The sequence below is a fragment of the Gorilla gorilla genome, chromosome X (assembly GCF_029281585.2).
Source record: "Gorilla gorilla gorilla isolate KB3781 chromosome X, NHGRI_mGorGor1-v2.1_pri, whole genome shotgun sequence".
Lineage (NCBI taxonomy): Eukaryota > Metazoa > Chordata > Mammalia > Primates > Hominidae > Gorilla > Gorilla gorilla.
Window position 1 is genome coordinate 93,749,103 of NC_073247.2, and position 16,555 is coordinate 93,765,657.

The following is a 16,555-nucleotide window of genomic DNA, read 5'->3' on the forward strand; positions in this document are numbered from 1 at the left end:
TGATTTAGAATCCCTGGAGGACTTGTTAATGCACATAGTTTCGAATTTAGCAGGTCTGAAGTGGTGTTTGACAATGTGAATTTCTAACAAGTTCCCAGGTGATGCTGATGATGCTGATACAAAGATCACATGTTGAGAACTATTTCTCTAAAAGTTATGTACCTAAGTTAGAAAAAAAAAATGACTTTCTCGACTGAAGGAGCTGCCATCAACTCCGGCAGCATGAGTGAGATTAAAAGCAGGTTGCGTGGAGATAAGGTAGTCCAATCACAGAAAATACTTACACCAAAGCCTAGGAGAAAGCCTTAATCAACAAATATGTCAGAATGGGTAAAACATAGACTATGAGGGAAGAGGTTTAAATGGCATGAGACAAAGCTAGAAAGTTAGTAAATATCAGATTATTGATGTTCAAGTATAACATGCCATGACGTTTTAATTTTATTTGGAGGGCAATGCATCATAAGCAGATAAATGCCATGTGCCAATTTTCATTTGAGAAAGATTACACTAGCGAAAGGGTGTGAAGTGAATTGAAAGGTGGCTATGTTGATGAGAGGCAGAGCATTGAGAAGGCAAGGTGGTAGAAGACAATGGTTCAATTTAAAAATGGCATTGGAGACAGAGAAAAAGCACTCATTTGAAAGACTGTAAAGTGTTTTGGTTTCCTCTTTAGGGGATTGGGAAAAATAAATTCAGTGTTGCCCTCTTCTGTTTTAATGCTAAATGGAGATTTCCAGTAAGCATTGGGTATAAACACATAAAGTTTTGAAGATAGGTCTTAGTTGTAAATCTATATGGGAAATCAACATGTGGCTAATGATATTATAGAAGCAAAAAGAGTGAAGAAAATTACCCCTGGACAGTGTAGAGAAGCAGCTCAAAATCTTGATTCCACATTAGATTCACCTGGGGAGATTTTATGACGTATGGATGGCTTAGCTCCATCCAAGATACTCTGACTTAACAGATACTGAGTGAGGCTCCCGACAGCAGTATTTATACAAAACTTTTGATGCTAATGTGTAGTCAAAGTTGAAAACTTAGTGTGGGAAAGGAAGAAAAAGGAATGAAGTGGAGGAGGGAAGAGAAAGGAAGGGAAGGAAAAAAGAAAAAGAAGAGAAAGGAAGAGAAGACAACAAGATTGATCTAAAACTGAAAGGACCATGGGATCTAGACTGAACATGACCAAAGAAGCACAGGAAGAGATATGATCAGGCAAGCAGAGTTCAGAGAGAGAAAAATATTTCAATTTGCTACACTGATGGCTTTGACAATGTAGGAAGCTGCCATGAGCCAAGGAATGCAGGTAGATTGCAGAAAATGAAAAAAGCAAAGAAACAGAATATATGCTAGATCAAGCAGCTGGAACGCAGCCCTGTTAACAATGTGACTTTAGAAAATTAATATACTGGCTAAGAAATTAAGTATAGAGGTTGAGCGCAGTGGCTCACACCTGTAATCCCAGCACTTTGGGAGGTCGATGCGGGTTGATCACGAGGTCAGGAGTTTGAGACCAGCCTGGCCAACATAGTGAAACCCCGTCTCTACTAAGAATACAAATATTAGCCAGGCATGGTGGTGCGCACCTGTAGTCCCAGCTACTCGGGAGGCTGAGGCAGGATAATCACTTGAACCCGGGAGGTGGAGATTGTGGTGAGCTGTGATCATACCACTGTACTCCAGCCTGGGCAACAGAGTGAGACTCAGTCTCAAAAAGAAAAAAAAGAAAGAAAGAAATTAAGTAAAGATAAAAGAAGTGCTGTTAGCAAAGGAGAAAAGGTTGAAGTGAGAGGTAAACAATCAAATGATTTATCTCAGTAATTTTCATTACATGAGAGTTTAAATTATAATTAAAAGAGTGAAGAGATAGGAAGTTTTGATGAGTTTAATGAGAAAGGGGATATCAGAGCTCATATGTGATCAAATTTCAGATAATGGAAAGGTGTGGTGCATGGCCATGTAAAAGCTAAATATATTGCCAGTGGAGATCACTTAAGGTGAAAAAGTAGGAAATCAATTGCGCAGAATGATAACATTATCCATATGTGTGTGACACTATTCGGGATGATGACAGTTTTTAAAGCAGAAAGAAATACAATGATTCAGGTGCTAAGATCTTTAGTAACTGAGAGAGATAGAGCAGGAGTCAATATAAGACAACAAGCAAGAAGAATGGATAACAGTAGACAGGTAGAATTTATGGGTTTCTGAGGAACTTGGGGTTTGGGAAGATAATGAAGGAGTAATGATCTAAAAGCAACAATAAAAAATGTGGGTAGCTAAATTTTCAACTCTTAAAAAGATGATGTATAAAATAATAAGTAGGAATTACCTGCTAAGGCAAGTTGGAGAAAAATTACTCTAGAGGGAAAGTCATGTTGGATGTGAGAAGTATGAATTCAACGGAGTTATTAGAGATAGAAAGTGAAAATAATGTCTCTGGAAAAAAAATACTGCGATATAAACATCTTAACATTAAATAGATTATCAAATAAGTTTTTGGAGGGGAAGTTTGTTAGGGAAGTTTGTTATAGTGAAAAATGTTAGACATACCTAAGTTTGAATCATTTTTTTGCTACCTACTATGTGTGCGACCACACTCAAGTTATAGACTTTCTCTGGACCTACAAGTAATCACCTTTAACTGGGGGCAATACTGCTATCTACTTTACAAGGTTGTTGAGAGGATTCCATAATTTGATACTCTTAACAGTCAACATTTATGGATAACTTTACCATAAGCCAGCAGTTGTTCCAAGGTCTTTCCTTTTTAAATTAAATACCATTTAAATTTATAATTGTTTATTTAAAAATATAATTATATTTTTAATTGGCATAATTTTCTAGGTTTATGGGGTGCAATGTCATGATATTATGCATTTATAATGTGGAATATTAAATCAGTCTAGTTAAATTCATCACCTTACATATATATCATCACATATACTTTTTTCCTGTTTACCTGAATCTTAAGAAATATATATTACAAATATGATTTTATGTATATTCACAAATACACATAATTTCATATATATGATTTTACATATGTAATATATATCATATATATTAAATTGCATATATGTTATATCATATATAAAATTCTATGATATATAATTTATAAAATATAAATATATTTTTTGTTTACATATAATTTATTTATATATATTTCATTTATGGTATGTCAAGTACATGAAATTATATATCATATGTATTATATATAACATATATATAATTTCATATATATATGAAATCATTACCCTAGTTTTGCAGATGAAGAAACTATGCCATAAATATGAATATGAATTAGACACCCAGTGCCTACATTATTAAATGTTCAATAAATAGTAGCTGGCTATTTTTCTATTCAGTCATGAGCCATATAATGGAATTTCATCAATGATAAACTGCATATAAAGCCATGGTGCAATATGATTATAATGTCATATTTTTTACTGTACTTTTCTATGTTTAGATATGTTTAGATACACCAATACTTACCCTGTGTTACAGTTGCCTACAGTATTCAGTACAGTAACATGTTATAGAGATTTGTAGCTCAAGAGCAATAGGCTATACCATATAGGCCATTTTTATAGTGGGCTATATCATCTAGGTTTGTGTAAAAACACTCTGATGTTTGCACAATGATGAAATCACCTAATGATGCATTTATTAAAATGCATCCATGTTATTAAGCAATGTGTAACTTATTTGTATGTATAAAAGTTATGGGTGTATAAGATTTTTTTATTTAACTTTTAAGTACGGGGATGCATGTACAGATTTGTTATATAGGTTAACGTGTCATGGCGTTTGCTATATAGATTATTTCGTCCTTAAGGTATTAACACTAGTACCCATTGTTTATTTTTCCTGATCCTCTCCCTCCTCCCACCCTCTACCTTCCAATAGACCCCAGTGTGAGTTGTTCCCCTTTGTGTGTCCATGCGTTCTCATCATTTAGCTCTCACTTATAAGTGAGAGCATGCAGTATTTAGTTTTCTGCTCATGCACTGGTTTGAGAAGAATAATGGCCTTCGGCTTGATCCATGTTTCCACAAAGGACGTGATCTCTTTTGTTTTTATGGCTGCATAGCATTCCATGGTGTATATGTACCACATTTTCTTTATCTAGTTTATTATTGATGGGCATTTGTGTTGATTCCATGTCTTTGCCATTGTGAAAAGTGCTGAAATGAACATTCACGTGCATGTATCTTTATGGTAGAACAATTTATATTTCTTTGGATCTATACCCAGTAATGGCATTGCTAGATCAAATTGTATTTCTGTTTTTAGGTCTTTGATAACCACCACATTTGTCTTTCACATGATTGAACTAATTTACACTCCCATCAACAGTGTATAAGGATTCCCTTTCTTTTTTTTGCAATCTTGCCAGCAACTGTTATTTTTTGACTTTTTAGCAATAGCCATTCTGACTGGTGTGAGATGATATCCCATTGTGGTTTTGACTTGCATTTCTCTAATGATCAGCGATGCTGAGACTTTTTTAGATAATTGCTGCCCACATGTCTGACTTCTCATAGTTCATTATTGCCGGGGCATGGGTCACAGGATGTAAGGTGTAAGAAAAGACTACTCTGGACATATTGGTACAACTCTTGGTATGGTATAGCATAATTAGGCAGGAATCTTGTATAATGTAGTTTAACTCTCTCAAATTATAAATCAAATAAGTGGAACAAGAAAATTTAAATTACTCACTCACATTCCCAAGACTTGATTAAAATCCTTTGGATGCAGCATGCAGAAAACAATGAGATAGAATGCTTAACATTGTGAACTCTGGAGTCTTAAAGTTTCTACCATGTTTTGGTTTTGAACTCACAACAATCCATAATTTGACTCAGTTTTCTTAACTGCATAATTGTAATTACAACAATTTCTGTATCATTGAGTTGTGGTGAGAATTAAATTAAATACATACCGAGTAGACACCAAAGACTAGCTCTCTCCTGATCTCTAAAAGTATTGAACTTCCATGATCCTGGGGAAGAAAAATATTACACAAGCAAAGAGAATATAGGGGTGAGGCTGAGGGTCCTATGGTAAGTTGTTTACATGTCTGAGCCCTCAGTAGACTGTAAGGGTTTGGTAGCACATATAAGTAAAATATTTCTTCATGAATAGCAAGAGAAATCACTATGCCTTAATGCCAGAAGAAAGCTGGGTGAAGAAATTTAAATTTTTAAACAAGATTTTATATTTTGGTGAAATACATATTATAATATTTGCCATTTTAGTCATTTTAGTTTTAAAATTAGTTTTATTTTTCTAATTTTTAACTTTTATTTTAGATTAAGGGGGTACGTGTACAGGTTTGTACCCAGGTATATTGTGTCATGCTGAGGTTTGGGGTACATATGATCCCATCACACAGGTACTGAACAAAATACCCAACAGTTAGTTTGTCAACATTTGCTGCCGTCCCTCCCTTCTTCCTATGGTAGTCCCCAGTTTCCACTGTGGCCATCTTTATGTTCCTGAGTACCAAATATTTAGCTCCCACTTATACATGAGAAAATGAAATACTTGGTTTACTATTCCTACATTAATTCACTTAGGATAATGGTCCCCATCTTCATTCATGTTGCTGCAAAAACATGACTTCATTTTTTATGGCTGTGTAGTATTCCATGATGATGTATATGTGCCACAGTTTCTTTATACAATCCACCATTAATGGGCACCTGTGTTGATTTCATGGCTTAGTTATTGTAAGTAGTGCTGGGATTAACATGCAAGTGCATTATGTCTTTTTGGTGGGAAAATTTTTCCTTTGGATATATACTCAGTAATGTGATTGCTGAGTCAAATGGTAGTTCTGTTTTAATTTATTTGAAAAATTTCCAAACTGGTTTTTCACAGTGGCTGAACTAATTTAAATTCCAAATGACAGTGTATGAATATTCCCCTTTCATATTTTACTTTATTTTAAGTTCTGGGGTACATGTACAGGATGTGCAAATTTGTTGCGTAGGAAAATTTGTGCCATGGAGATTTGCAGCACAGATCAAAACATCACCTAGATATTAAGCCCAGCATGCATTAGCTATTTTTCCTGATGCTCTCCCTCCTTCTGCCCCCAATACAGGCACCAGTGTGTGTTGGGTTGTTTTTCCACTCCATGTGTCTATGTGTGCACATTGTTCAGCTCCCACTTATAAGTGAGAACACTCAGTATTTAGTTTTCTGTTACTGTATAGTTTGCTGAGAATAATGGCTTCCAGCTCCATACATGTCCCTGCGAAGGAGATGATCTTGTTCCTTTTTTATGGCTGTATAGTATTCTGTGGTGTACACGCACTGCATTTTCTTTACTCACTGTATCATTGATGAAATAAGACAAGTGTTTGTGTTGATTCCATGTCTTTGCTATAGTTAATAGTGCTGCAATGAACATATGTGTGCATGTATCTTTATAATAGAATAATTTATATTCATATGTGTATACTCAGTAATAACATTGCTAGGTCAAATGACATTTCTGGTTCTAGGTTTCTGAGAAATTGCCACACTGTCTTCCACAATGGGTGAACTAATTTACCTTCCCTCAACAGTATAAATGCATTCCTATTTCTCCATAGCCTCATCAGTATCTCTTGTTTCTTGACTTTTTAATAATTGCCATTCTGACTGGCATGAAATGGTATCTCACTGTGGTTTTGATTTATACTTGTCTAATGATCAGAGATGTTGAGCTTTTTTCATATGTTTCTTCACTGCATACATGTCTTATTTTGAGAAGTGTCTGTTCATGTCCTTTGCTCACTTTAAAATGAGTTTTTTTTTGTTTTTTGTTTTTTTGTAAATTTAGGTTCCTTGTAGATTGTGGATTTTTTCCCAAGAATGGAGCTGTGCAGATGCTCAGTGGCTGCTCGGGTTGCAGCCAGCATCGGCAGGATGAAGACTGCCCAAGACGACTGAGTACCCGGTGGAAGTGGCAGCTGACATCATGTCAGTTCCTTTGCCCTTTTCCCCTGCTGAGGCAGGAGACTTGGTGGTTTGGACTGGGAGGAATTCCCCACAGCACAGCACAGTGGCTGTGGCAAATCGTGGCCAGATTGCTTTTTTAGGTGGAAGCTGGATCCATTCCTCCTCACCAGGCGGGGCCTCCCTGCAGGAATTTCAGCATCTGCAGCAAGGAGTTTACCGACGGAACTCTGAAATCCCTGGGACAGAGCCACCAGAGGGCGGGGCAGCCATGGTCTCTGGGGTCCCGCCAACTTGGTCCTTCCTGGCTGCTGGCTCTGAAGAATACTCAGAGGAGGGGCATTCCTCCCACCTCAGCACACTTGTTCTTCCATGGGGCTAGGGTGGTTCATTAAATGGATCCCCGATCCCGTGCCTCCTGACTTGGTGAGATCCCCGCCCAACAGTGGCCAGCAGACATCTTATACAGGAGCGTTCCCACCGGCATCAGGTCTGTGCCCCTCTGGGATGGAGCTCCCAGAGGAAGGAACAGGCAGCCATATTTTCTGTTCTGCAGCCTCCACTGGTAACACCTCCATGTGTGGGAGGGACCCAGGCAAATAATGTTTTGAAAGGAACCCCAGAAAACTACAGAAGCCCTACTGAAGAGCGGCCTGACTGATAAAAGAAAAACAAACAAGCAGAAAGCAACAACAACAACAACAAACAAAAGACCCCACAAAACCCCACCGAAAGGTCAGCAGCCTCAAAGATCAAAGGTATATAAGCTCAAATACTCTTTCACTGAGCTAAAGGAGTATGTTGTAACCCAATGCAAAGAAGCTAAAAACCATGATAAAACATTACAGGAGCTGTTAACCAGAATAACCAAATTATAGAGGAACATAAATCACCTGATGGAGCTGAAAAACACAACATGAGAACTTAAGAATGCAACCACAAGTATCAATAGCCAGCCGAATAGACCAAGAGGAGAAAAGAATCTCAGAGCTTGAAGACTATCTTGCTGAAATAAAACAGGCAGACAAGATTAGAGAAAAAAAGAATAAGAAGCAATGAACAAAACTTCTGAGAACTATGTGATTATGTAAAAAGATTACACCTATGACTGATTGGGGTACCTGAAAGAGACGGGGAGAACAGAATCAATTGGAAAACATACTTCACAATATCATCCAGAACTTCCCCAAAATAGCAAGACATGCCAACATTCAAATTCAGCAAATCCAGAGAACTGCAGGAAGATACACCATTAGAAGATCAACCCCTCAGAATGGGTATTATTAAAAGTAAAAAGATAGAAAAAAATTGCTGGTGAAGTTGTGGAGAAAAAGGAACACTTATACACTGTTTGTGAGAATGTAAATTAGTTCAACAATTGTGGAAGATCATGTGATGATTCCTCAAAGACCTAAAGACAGCAACACAATTTGATCCAGCAATCCCATTACTGAGTGTATACCAAAAGAATATAAATTGTTTCATTATAGAGACACATGAACATGTTCATTGCAGCACTATTCACCAGAGCAAAGACATGCAATTAACCTAAATGCCCATCAGTGATAGAATGGATAAGGAAAAATGTGGTATATATACACCATGGAATACTATGCAGACATAAAAAAGAATGAGATCATGTCCTTTTCAGGGACATGGATGGAGCTGGGGGCCATTATTCTTAGCAAACTTATTCAAGAACAGAAAAACAAATATTCAGTGTTCTCACTTAAAAATGGGAGCTAAATGGTAAGAATGAATGGACACATAGGAGGGAACAGCACACATTGGTGCCTGTTGGAGGGTGGGGGTTGGAGGAGGGAGCAGATCAGGAAGAATAGCTAGTGGATGCTGGGCTTAATACTTGAACAATTGATAATCTGTGCAGCAAGTCACAATGGCACATGTTTACCTATGTGACAAACCTGCACATCCTGCACGTGTGCCCCTGAACTTAAAATAAAAGTTGAAAATTTAAAAAAATTAAATAATTTTTTTTTCTTAAATATGTGTCACCATCCCCCTGACACACTCCTTTCTTCCTATTTTGGTCATGTTATATGACTGCTCCCTCTTCACCTTCTATAAGATTTTCAGCTTCAGGAGGCCTCCCCAGAAGCTGAGCAGATGCCAGCACCATGTTTTCTGTAAAGCCCACAGAATTGTAAGCCAATTAAACATCTTTTCCTTATACATTACCCAGTCTCAGATATTTCTTTATAGTAATGCAAGGATGGCCTACTACAGGAATGCTTGCAGTTTTTGCCCATTCAGTATGGTGCTGTGGGTTTGTCATAGATGGCTCTTATTATTTTGAGTTATGTTCTTCCAATGCTTGGTTGAGGGCTTTTATCATCATAAACGGATGTTGAATTTTCTCAAAAGCTTTTTCCACATCTATTGGGATGATTATATGGATTTTGTTTTTAATTTTTTATGTGGTGAATTACATTTATTGATTTGCATATGTTGAACCAACCTGCATCCCAGGAATGAAGCTGACTTGATCATACTGAATTACCTTTTTGATGTGCTGCTGAATTTGGTTTGCTATTATTTTGTTAAGGATTTTTGTGTCTATGTTTTGTTTTGTTTTGCTTTTTGGTAGTACTGATTAAATTTTAGAACTCAATATTGGTCTGTTCTGGGTTTCAATTTCTTACTGATTCAGTCTTCAGAAGTTGTGTCTTTCCATGAATATATCAATATCCTCTAGATTTTCTAGTTTATTTATCTGGAGGTGTTCGTAATACTCTCTGAGAATCTTTTTTATTTCTTTGGTATCCATTGTAAGGTCACTTTTGTAATTTCTGATTGTTCTTATTTGGATCTTCTCTTTTTTGTCTTTGTTAATGTAGCTAGTTTTCTATCAATATATTTTATTGTTTAAAAAAACCAATTTTTTTTGATACTTTGTATTAATTTGAGGGAGGTCTCAATTTTATTTAGTTCTGCTCTGATGTTAATTATTTTATTTCTTTGGCTAGCTTTGGTGTTTGTTTTTGACTTTTTGGTTCCTCTCGACATGTTATATCATTAATTTGAGATCTTTCTAACTCTTTGAGGTAGACATTTAACACCATAAACTTTTCTCTTAACACTACCTCAACTGCATCTGAAAGGTTTTTTATAAGTTCTCTCCCTATTTTCATTAATTAAAATTTTTTAATGTTTGCCTTTGTTTAAATGGTCACCTTGGAGTTATTCGGGAACAAGTTGTTTAATTTCCATTAATTTGTGTAATTTTGAGAAATCTTCTTGGTATTGATTTCTATGTTTATTTCATTATAGTCTCATAATATGGTTGGTGTAATTTAGATTTTGTTGAATTTATAGAAATGTGCTTTTTTTGCTGAACATGTGGTCAGTCTTGGTGCAGGTACTGTTTGCAGACGAGATGATTGCATATTCTGTGGTTGATTGATGGGTGGAGTATTCTGTAGATTTTTATTTGGTCTAATTGGTCATATGTAAAATTTAATTCCATAATTGTTTTGTTAATTTTCTTGCTTGATGTTATGTATAACACTGGAAGTGTGGTGTTGAAGTCCCCCACTATTACTGTGTTTCCTTCGAAGTCTTTTTATAGGTCTAGAAGTTATAAAATAGGTGCTCCAGTGATGGATGTGTATATATTTAGCATAGGTAAGTATTCTTGATGAATTGAATCCTTTTTCAGCATGTAACACCCACTTTTGTCTGTTTTTACTGTGGTTGGTTTAAAGTCTGTTTTGTTTGTTATAAGAATAGCGACCCTGGCTCTTTTTTATTTTTTGTTTGCATAATAAATCTTTCTCCAACCCTTTACTTTGAGCCCATTTGTGTCTTTCCATGAGACCATGTGAGACAGGTCTTTAGGAGATAGCAGAGAGGTTTTTTTGTTTTTTTTTTTTTTAAATTCCAACTTGCCACTCTGTGCCCTTTAAGTGCGGTGTTTAGGCCATTTAAATTCAAGGTTAGTATTGACATGACAGGTCTTGATCTTATTATTAAGCTGTTATTTGGTTGCTTTGTAGTTTCTATTGTGTGGTTGATTTATATGGTCAGTGGGTTATGTACTTAAGTGTGTTTTTCTGATAGCAGGTCTTGTTCTTTTATTTCAATTTTTAGAAATCCCTTAAGGATCTGTTGGAAGGCTGGCCTAGTGGTAACAAATTCTCTTAGTGCTTGCTTGCCTGGAGAATGTGTCTCTTTTCCTTAGGAAACTTAGTTTAGTGGGAAATAAAATTTTTGGTTGGAGTTTCTTTCCTTTAAGAGTGCTCTTGGGAGGCCAAGGCAGGCAGATCACACAGTCAAGAGATCGAGACCATCCTGGCTAACATGGTGAAACCCTGTCTCTTCTAAAAATACAGAAAATTAGCTGGGCATGGTGGCAGGCACCTGTAGTCCCAGCTACACGGGAGGCTGAGGCAGGAGAATGGCATGAACCTGGGAGGCAGAGCTTGCAGTGAGCTGAGATTACGCTACTGCACTCCAGCCTGGGTGACAGAGTGAGACTCTGTCTCAAAAAAAAAAAAAAAAAAAAAAAGGATGCTCCAAATAGGCCACCAATTCATCCTGGCTTGTAAGGTTTCTTCTGTATGATCTGCTGTTAGCCTGATGGTGTTTGGATGTAATCTGACTTTTTTATCTAGTTACCTTTCCATTTTTTATTCAGCCTTGATCTTGGTCAATCCATTTGCTGTATGCCTTGCTGTTTTTTTTGTATAATATCTAACAGGTGTTCTCTAGATTTGTTGCATCTTGCTGTAAATCTCTGCAGTAAAATTAAGGAGATTTTCTTGAAGTACTCCTGCAAGTATGTTTTCCAGTTTCTTTACTTTCTCTTCCTCTTTTTCTGTGGATGTGGTCATTTACATAATCCCATAGTTCTCAAAGACTTTGCTTATTTATAAAAATATGTTTCCTATTTATTTTTTGTAGAATGGGTTAGCTCAAAAGACCAGTGTTAAAACTCAGATTTTTTTCTTCTGGTTTGTGTAGTCTATTGATAAAGATTTCAACTGAACTTTTTAATTTTTTAAATTAGTTTTTTAATTACAGAAGCTCTGACTGATTACTTTTTAGGCTGTTTGTCTCTTCCTTTCTTTCCTGGAAAAATATGAAATGCTTCACAAATTTGCATGTCATCCATGCACAGAGGCCATGCTAATCTTCTTTGTGTTGTTTTAATTTTTTGTATATATGCTGCCAAAGTGGGCACAGAATTTTAAATTTAGAATTAAATATTCTATAGGAAACTTTGTTCTGTCCCTAGATATAACCATCCAAGTCTGCAAATGTATTTTCACATTTTGAGTACTTCTGTGTGAGTGTCTAATCTTTGATCATGAATTTCTATTTAATCAAAAGTGCCTTTAATATTGTGGAATGTAATGGTGACATGATTCATCTTAGGCAATGAAAATTATTTGAAATAAAAAGTAATGTTACACAGTATTAATACTAGTTGGGAAAATATAGAAGTTCATTATCAATGAAATTCATATTTTAAGGCTTCAGGAATAAATTTTGTAATGAGATTCTGGTTATTTTAAGATAGAAAATTCCAGATCCTAAAATTAACTTGATATCAATATCATAAACAGGTTGGTGTGTGAAATTAATTTCTAGAAAAAACTGATTATTTATGAGTCAAAAACAAGTACTGGAACTGAAATTTGAAATAGCATTTTCTTAAACTCACTCATTTAATCTTGACAGCATAATTAATTATGAATAAAATATTTGTAAGATTAATATTTAAAAAAATATTCAGAGTAAAATATGTCTTTTTTCAATACACACTTGATTGGAAAATTAGGAAAGGCATATGAATTAGACAATTATCAATAATTTCATTGCATAAAGAAGACTTCTGTTCAAACAACAAGAAGTAGTCTAGATTAATTAATGCCTTCACATATTTTCCACCTCTTTTAATTAGTATCATTTATTCATCACTGGGCAGCAGCCCCTCTTCATCAAACTATGTATTTGTTTTAATCATCTACTAGAACCACCTGAGACATCAATTTTTGAAATAATTTCAAACTTTAAAAAAGCTGTATGAACAGTACAAAAAGTATGTATCTTCTTTACTCAGACTCCCCAATTGTCAATGATTTATGATATGTGCTCTCTCTCTCTCTCTCTCCCTCTCAATAAATAACTATATGGTTAGATAGAAATATTGCATTATTCTTTTTCTGAATAAGTTAAGAATATGGCGTAAGTCTGATGCTACAAATTTATAACATTACAGTATACATTTGCCAAAGTAAGGACTTTTTTCACCATACCACCATTACAACCTCCAAATTAGTAAACACTGCCATTCATTTTACAGATTGCATTCAAATTTTGCTAATGGTCTCAATAATTTGTGGTTTATATTTTTGGTCCAGGATCTAATCCAGGATTAAATGTTGCACTCAATTATCACATCTCTTTACTGCCCTTTAATTTGGAACTGTTTTTCTGTCTTACCCTCTCTTTCATGACTGTGCCAATTTTAAGGAATAATAGCCTTTTATTCTGTGGGAAAGAAGGCTCATATTGTTTGGGGTTTTTCATGACCAGGCTCAGGATATGAAATTTTGGCAGATATACCACTAATGCGATGCTGCTTTTTTCACAGTGACTCACATCTAAAGACACCCAAATTGGCCGAATATTAATATCTTACATAACAATAGTACATTTGTCAAAATGAAAAAAATTAACATTGGTTAATTTTTACAATGCTATTCTCATATTTACTTTCTCCTCCTTCTCCACATCCTCTTGCTCCCTTTCTTTTTCTTCCTCTCCTTCCTCCTCCTGCTCTTCTTCTTCCTGCTTATCCTCCTTCTTTCCATCTTTCTCCTACTACTACTTCTTATTTTTTCTTCTTCTCAACTCTCCATAAATGTAATAAACTTTCTCAGCCATGGAGTTACATAAAAAACATAGAAGAATATACAACAATGACGGTAGATTAGTGTAGAATAACATAGAAAAATGAGATGTGTTGATTCTGGATATTAGCCCTTTGTCAGATGGATAGATTGCAAAAATTTTCTCCCATTCGGTAGGTTGTCTGTTCACTCTGATGGTAGTTTCTTTTGATGTGTAGAAGCTCTTTGGTTTAATTAGATTACATTTGTCAATTTTGTTTTTGTTGCCATGTCTTTTGGTGTTTTCAGCCTGAAGTTTTTGCCCATGCCTATGTCCTGAATGATATTGCTTAGGTTTTCTTCTAGGGTTTTTAGAGTTTTACATGTTACGTTTAAGTCTTTAATCCATCTTGAGTTAATTTTTGTATTAGCTGTAAGGAAGGTGTCCAGTTTCAGTTTTCTGCATGTGGCTAGCCAGTTTTCCTAACACCATTTATTAAATAGGGAATCCCTATCCCATTGTTTGTTTTTGTCAGGTCTGTCAAAGATCAGATGGTTGTAGATGTGTGGCGTTATTTCTGAGGACTCTGTTCTGTTCCATTGGTCTATATATCAGTTTTGGTACCAGTCCCATGCTGTTTTGGTTACTGTAGCCTTGTATAATTTGAAGTCAGGTAGCGTGATGCCTCCAGCTTTGTTCTTTTTGCTTAGGCTTGTCTTGGCTATATGGGCTCTTTTTTGATTGCATATCAAATTTGAAGTATTTTTTTCTAATTCTGTGAAGAGTGTGAATGATAGCTTGATGGAGATAGCATTGAATCTATACATTACTTTGGGCAGTATGGCCATTTTCATGATATTGATTCTTTCTATCCACGAGCATGGAATATTTTACCATTTGTTTGTGTCCTCTCTTATTCACTTGAACAGTGGTTTGTAGTTTTCCTTGAAGAGGTCCTTCACATCCCTTGTAAGTTGTATTCCTAGGTATTTTATTCTCTTAGTAGAAATTGTGAATGGCAATTCACTCATGATTTGGCTCTCTGCTGGTCTATTGTTGGTGTAAAGGAATGCTTGTGATTTTTGCACATTCATTTTGTTTCCTGAGATGTTGCTGAAGTTGCTTATCAGCTTAAGGACATTTTGGGCTGAGACAATGGGGTTTTCTAAATATTCAGTCATGTAGTCTACAAACAGAGACAATTTGACTTCCTCTTTTCCTATTCGAATACCCTTTATTTTTTTCTCTTGCCTGATTGCCCTGGCCAGAACTTCCAATTCTATGTTGAATAGAAGTGGTGAGAGAGGGCATCCTTGTCTTGTGCCGGTTTTCAAAGGGAATGCTTCCAGCTTTTGCCCATTCAGTATGTTATTGGCTGTGGGTCTGTCATAAATAGCTCTTATTATTGTGAGATACATTCCATCAACACTTAGTTTATTGGGAGTTTTTAGCCTGAAGAGGTGTTGAATTTTATCAAAGGCCTTTTCTGCATCTGTTGAGATAATCAAGTGGTTTTTGTCATTGGTTCTGTTTATGTGATGGATTACGTTTATTGATTTGTGTATGCTGAAGAAGCCTTGCATCTCAGGGATGAAGCAGACTTCATCGTGGTGGATAACTTTTTTTATGTGTTGCTGGATTTGGTTTGCTAAAATTTTATTGAGGATTTTCGCATCGATGTTCATCAGGATATTGGCCTGAAATTTTGTTTTTGTTGTGTCTCTGCCAAATTTTGGTATCAGGATGATGCTAACTTCATAAAACGAGTTAGGGAAGAGTCCCTCTTTTTCTACTGTTTGGCATAGTTTCAGAAGGAATGGTACCAGCTCCTCTTTGTACCTCTGGTAGAATTCAGTTGTGAATCCGTCTGGTCCTGGGCTTTTTTTGGTTAGTATACTATTAATTGCTGCCTCAATTTCTGAACTTGTTATTGGTATGTTCAGACATTAGACTTCCTCCTGGTTTAGTCTTGGGAGGGTGTATGTATCCAGGAATTTATCCATTTCTTCTAGATTTTCTAGTTTCTTTGCATAGAGGAGTTTATAGTATTCTCTGATGGTAGTTTGTATTTCTGTGGAATCAGTGAGCAATTTTTATGTTTGTTGGTTGTTTGTATATGGTCTTCTGAGAATTGTCTATTCATGTTATTTGCCCAATTTTTGATGGGTTTTGATGGGATTTGCTTTTTTCTTGATTATTTGTTTGAGCTCCTTGTATATTCTTGATATTAGTTATTCTTTAGATGCATAGTTTGCAAATATTTTCTCTCACTCTGTAGGTTGTCTGTTTACTGATTATTTCTTTTGCTGTGCAGAAGTTTTTTAGTTTATTTAGGTCCAATTTATTTATTTTTGTTTTTGTTGAATTGGCTTTTGAGTTCTTAGTCATAAATTCTCTGCCTAAACCAGTGTCTAGAAAAGTTTTCCTTATGTTATCTTCTAGAATTTATATGGTTTTAGGTCTGAGATTTAATACTTTAATTTATCTTAAGTTGATTTTTGTATAAGGTGAGAGATGAGAATCCAATTTCCTTTTTCTACATGTAGCTTACCAGTTTTCCCAGAACCATTTGTTGGATAGGGTGTCCTTTCCCCACTTCATGTTTTTGTATACTTTGTCAAATAACAGTTGGCTGTAAGTATTTGGCTTTATTTCTGGGTTCTGTATTCTGTTCCATTGGTCTACATGACTCTATTTGTACCAGTACCATGCCGTTTTGGTAATTATAGCCTTGTAG

At 35.6% G+C, this 16,555-nt stretch overlaps 1 non-coding gene across 1 annotated transcript; it reads right to left on the reverse strand.

The window, feature by feature from the left end:
- Positions 1–12,055: 12,055 nt before the first annotated feature.
- LOC115932482 (U6 spliceosomal RNA) lies at positions 12,056–12,163 on the reverse strand. Its single transcript, XR_004068760.1, has one exon. It is a non-coding gene; the product is annotated as a U6 spliceosomal RNA (small nuclear RNA).
- Between the last annotated feature and the right edge of the window lie 4,392 nt (positions 12,164–16,555).